The sequence below is a fragment of the Agrilus planipennis genome, unplaced genomic scaffold, assembly GCF_000699045.2.
Source record: "Agrilus planipennis isolate EAB-ADULT unplaced genomic scaffold, Apla_2.0 scaffold619, whole genome shotgun sequence".
NCBI classification, from domain to species: Eukaryota; Metazoa; Arthropoda; class Insecta; order Coleoptera; family Buprestidae; genus Agrilus; species Agrilus planipennis.
Window position 1 is genome coordinate 1 of NW_020439420.1, and position 6,110 is coordinate 6,110.

A 6,110-nucleotide genomic window follows, 5' to 3' on the forward strand; every position below is an offset into this window, starting at 1 on the left:
TCAAAAAACTGGAATGTAATAAAAATAGGAGACGAATTATAATTGGTTTCTTATTAAATTTATGAATAATATGCCCAAATTCTCTACTACTTTGTAAATTTAGAAAGCATTTAACCAACTGTAAAATTTAGTGATCTTAAGTAAGTGATTGTAAAAGCTCTTACTCATGTAGTCAGGATTGCAAACATCCTTGAAGTTTTTGATTGAGTATTATTTGGGCATTTAATTAAACAAAATGGTCAAATCGGAATTATCAGTAATCAGACATGAATATAAGCAAAAGATCTGACAATTGTACTCAAGATTAAGATGTCCAAATTGATGTAGCTATCTTTAATATCAAACGGTGAATTGTCACAGTTGTACTCTTTTTTAGAGAACTTTGCTTAATAATGGACCCACTACCAATTTTAATGATTTGAAACGTTTTTAAGCAATAGCGTTTATAAAACAAAGGTAAGAACGTAATCTAAAAAGAAAAAAAAAAAAGAAAACCTTATTCCACAATTACCAACAACCCGTTTAATTAACTTGAAGATACACAATACGCATTTGTTACGAAGATTAGGAATGAGAAATAAAAAAAAAGGATTAGTTATGTCTAGTTCTATTTAGTGGGAAGTTGTCGCATATTGGACAATCGAATTACTAAACAAGTACGTTACTTGGTGCTTTATTCATATCAGTAGATAAAGGATCAGTTCAATGGTGAATTTAAATGCTATGGTACCTTATTTAACTAACATGGATGTGGGTCATGGAATTTTCCAATTTCCAGGAAGGTCGGAGAATATATCTCAAAGGGACCAGAAAGAGTTTAATTGTTGTTGTTATTTATATTTACACGTACGTACGAAAAAGTATATATGTATGTGTACGTAACTTTGAAATGAGGTTTTATTGTGGGAAAGTTTTTTGGGAATAGGGACAACCGGAAACGCTGGAGAACTGATACCGTTCGTAAACATGTGCTTTAACTTGATGAGGATACATCAGAATTACATAAGGCCCAGTTCGTAATAAGTAAATAAAATCATTAATAAGTACGAGTATGTGTTAGCATCAGCAGCAGTGTATTTACATAATGGTTTAGAAGTTTTCGTCAATCATCTTGCGATTAGTAACAATAAGAACGTACAAACGAAAATAACAAGAAGAAAAACAAGTGAGCGCATAGCGTACGCCCTCGTGTCGTAATCCGGCTCGAAAATAGATTGCATGTATGAAGAATGTTTAATATGTTGTTTTCGTGCACGCGGCTGACCTAAAATTTTTCCGTCGTCGCCGTTGTCGTTCCCTATCGTGTGTGTATTAAGTTGGAAAAGAATTCATGAATGGTTCGAGCCAGCGTGTCACTTGCACTATCGTAGTAAACTATGTGTGTAAGTGTGTACCGAACGCAGTAGGCCTTGCTCGTGGATTCTAGTCCTTGCGTCCGTTCAGCAGAAGGCGTCCATGCGGCGTTCTCACGCAGCCGAATTTTTGATTGGCCCGGATATTCCTAAAAGGTTCCTTGATTTTCTAGTGCTTTAGTAGCAGCGTGGAAGAAAAGAGCAGTGGTATGTATGTTGTTCTAGTATCGAAATGATAAAATCGTGCTCGTGGAAATGAATCAGTGCCGTTTGGACGGGATTTTCTGATTTACGGGTTTTCGTACCTATCTGGAAAAATTACGCCTGTTGATGGAGAGGCTAAGCGGAGACGATGGCATACGTAAGTGTATTTCAACTAACTATGCAATGACGATGTTGTTGTTGTTTGAAACTTTGGTCGCACGAATTGCCTGGTGTTATTGAACTTTCGATTGCCTTTTAAAAAGCCGCATTTCGTTTTTGTCGAGTAAACAACTCATTGCCCACATCAACTATAACAGTATTATTTATTTGATGCAACACGCGCTTCTCCTCTCTTTCGACCCTATCGTTAGGCTATTCTTATTCCGCGCCGAAAGTTCAAATTTCAAACCTTTCCCTAGCCCCGAATATTCACACTGTTTACACCTATTTGCTGGCGCCAACTGTCGGCTGTTAGTCACTGAAAAGCAACATTCTTCAAATTATTTTAATTAGGCACAATTCCCGAAAATCAAATTGTTGATTCATCATCATCATCATATTTATCATCGAAACTATTTGATCATAAGGACGTTCATGAATCATTTCCGTTTCAGTATTATTTTCATACCTAAAATTTTACTAATTCAAATAGGTTCTACTTAGTTTTTTCAATTTTACTTTTTAGTTGAGAATACCTACTATGATTATGAAGATCATACATAAATTTGTACCCTATAGCTTTATAATTACCTTTGTATAGGTACTTTTTTAATATAACGGTCCCTAATGAGTTTCCTGGCGCTACAGGATGCGTTTGAAACTGTTTGGGAGTCTTTTTAATGTTCGCTTTTATTGAATAAATTCCACAGTTTATTCTATTTTTTGTAGGTATCTATATGTATAAAGTATTAATTATAAAACATAAGTATTATATATATAGATAATAGTTTTTTTTATTTATTTAATCCGTTTTAAAATTATCCTTGCTGACAGTATATTGTGCAACATTATGATACTAAAGATGTAAATGTTATAGTACCTACCTACTATTTACCAATTTTAGAACTCACTGAACTTAAGTTCTACATTTTAAATTTTGTGGACTCACCATGTATCGTTTATTGGCAAGCACTAGTGATTAAGTTTAAGTCATTGTGTAATAAATAATAGTTTTACAAATGACTGATAAAGGTTTTTTGCCATCGGTTTTTAATTATCCTGGCTTCTAACAGAAAATATGAAAACAAGAAAGAAAAGAGAACGATGTGAAGCATCAAAATCATTTGCCATTATATAAAACTTTAACTGCGATAATAGTAATATGTGGTAGGTAGGTAGTTATTAAACTTTTCCGGAGCATTAAACATTATTTACTCTTACCTATAAATATTGCAATTAAATATTTTTTTATTAAGTAATACTAGATAGTAAATTGTTTACTTAACCCTTATTATTTTTAATAAATTCAAAATAACAATGTCGCCCCGCCGTTAGAATTTTCTAACCGAAAGAAGGCCCAACACCCCAACAGGACTGCAGGTTAGTTGCGTTTTAAAACGTCATTCAGCTGCCTTCTGTTAAATTCCTAGAGATGGTTGTGATGCCTTTCGACCTAAAATAGATTTAAAAGTACATTGCCCCATTCTACCGGTACAGGCCGAAACTACCCTTAGCGTCCTGGGACAGGCTCTTGTTTTCCCATGATGTCTTGGTAAATGTGACCTGCGTAGCACAGGCCATTGTCGTACACTAGCGGAACATTTTTCTAATAGTATATTTAAATAGATATAACAACGAAATATTTGTTCATAGTAGAAACTAGATACGAAACAGTAACAAAAATAATGACTCATTAAAGTACTTAATAATTCTGGAGTCACTTTTTTAAATTATAGATTCTCTTCTATTAACGCCTCTGAAAGCATGGTGTTAATACAAAGATTGTGATAGCATCTTGGTATTAGATAGTTGACTAAAAAGACATTTAAAAGTTGTCTTGATGAGATGAAGTGTTTTTAGTTAAATGATAAAAATGACCCTTGTTGCCATTATAATCTTCAAGTTTCTTACCCTTTCCCTAGTTATACAGTAAAGTAGTTTATTAATATTCAGTAATCAACTAATTACATGTAGGTAATATGAACTAGCAGGAACCATTAAAATTAAGGACAACTTCCTACCAGTCTTTTAAAATCAAATAGGTACCTAGGTACTTATTTAGTAGTATTCATAGCACCATACTACTGAAAGAAAGCAGTTGATGTTTATAAGTAACTGTTACGAAAAATAAATGCTAAACTGTTATCAAAATCATTACTTTCAGTTTAGGGGTATTTTTCGAGAGACAACTTTTAATATTTTGATGGTACCCATTTATGAAAAAACATAAGAAAGATATCGTTCATGAATAAGTGGATGTTTCCCTAATCCTTACTTTTTGGACAGAAGTAACGCCCTTGGTAAAACATGTTGCCGAAATATTGCTGGTACATCTATACATACCTACTGGTTTTATTGAATAAGTGTAGTATAATCCTGTCTAGAAGTAACCCCCTTTCTGTGCCTAGGAATCATATTCTCCAACGGGCCATTGAAACCGCGGGAAACTAAACTAGGTTGTACGGCTTTGTCTACTTTTCAATAGAAAGGACCACGTGTATGCTCCAGATAGTGCACCTACCGTTACCACCTTGCTAGGTAAAAACTGCATCAAAAATGCAATTTATAATTCACGTTTTTTAGGTGCACACAGTAACACTGATATTATATATGTAAACACGACCTGTTAATGAAGATTATAAAAATTCGTTTCAACAATAAATGCCAATATTAAAAAATAAAAGGTAATCGTATTTGATGATGTTACATAATGCCCAGTTCAATACCTAGATATTAAATTTCTTAGGATGAGTTAATCAAACAATAAAGAAAAAAATATGGGATAAAATTACTTTCAAAATAAGACTTATTTTTTTTTATGTTAGACGAAAGACAAACACAGAGTTATCTTTCTGAATAATTTATTATGTTTTAAACTAATATTCAAGTGAGTAGTACGGTTAATGATATGTATCTTATCATTTTCATTTCAATTATTTATTAGTTATTATTCTAAGAAATGCACTCTATTTTTCTTTCATTAAAATTTAATTAGGTTAAAAGTACAATATTGTTGAATTAGTCACTTTTTAATAGCCTTTCGAACTATTTGTTTTAGAAAAGAAATTCTCATACAGTTAAGATTTAATGCCGATGTATCTTGCTCTTCAACTATAATTTTTGATATTAATATCATAAAAATTAAAAAACATTAAATGTGAGAAATGTAGTTATTCTACTTACTACTAACTATTCCAATCACAAACTAGAATGCCATTAGTTCTTAAACCATTCGTAGGTAAAAACACATTGTTTGCTTTACAAAATGTACTACTAGGTATTTAGTAATTGTCTAATGGTACCCCGAGATAAAAATGTTCAGTCTCTCAGAGTCTCTGAAAGCGAGACTCGAGTCTCCGTCTCTCATCCAGTCTCTGAACGAGAGACTTGAATCTCTGAATTAACAATTTTATCGTTCGAGACTTTCATACAGAGACTGTGAGAGATCTATAAAAACACCTAGGTAATAACTGAGAGACTGTGAAAGACTGTGAGAGATGCTCTCAGAGACGCTGAAAGGCTGAGAGACTAAAAATTGTTGTCTAAGGACGTCAGTTTTTGCATAGTATGTGTAACTCTTAAAAAATGGTCTAATGAACCAAAAAAGGTTTTTTTAACAAAAGGCTATGTAAAAAAAGAACAATCATCTTTTCATTTTTTATTTAGTTGACAGATAGTTAAAATGATTTTAGTGCATTATATTTAAATCCTTGTTTATATGCGCTGGTTCTTACCGATCCAGTAAAATGTCTCCGGCCTCTAGTACCTACCAAGTAGGAAGCGGCGATGGTAAACAGTATGGGTGGCTTCTCGTTGCATCGAAGTTATCCATGTTACAAAAGGACCTCACAGTCATTCGTAATGTGCCCAGGGCATTCTGAATGCCGGTATAGTCGTAACGCATTTCATTATTAATGGCGCCTTATCGGTTCACTGATTGACGATAACATAATCTGTAAACAGAATTCTTCCTGTCCTGGTTTTCCTCGAAAACTCAACTATCCAAACATGTTTGACACCTTTATAATTCCACGCACATTTTTGTATTTCTATAAACACAGGTAGACCATCGTCATCGTAATAGGAAAGCCAGAAAGTTAGAAGAATGCTTTTCAATCATAATCTATAGAAACAGGATAGCCGATAGTACACCTACGTGCAACATTTAAAGTGTACATTATAAAATTGTGAATTCGAAAAAGGTTGTTAAAAATGTATGTTTGGTGCACGGCATTGTACGGGTGCGAAACATGGACAGTGGGCGCGGCGGAAAAGAAAAGGTTAGAAGCGTTCGAAATGTGATGTTATAGGCGGATGATGAGGATAACGTGGGTAGAAAAGGTTAGAAATGAAGAGGTATTGGAAAGAATAGGAGAACAGAGGACTCTATGGAAG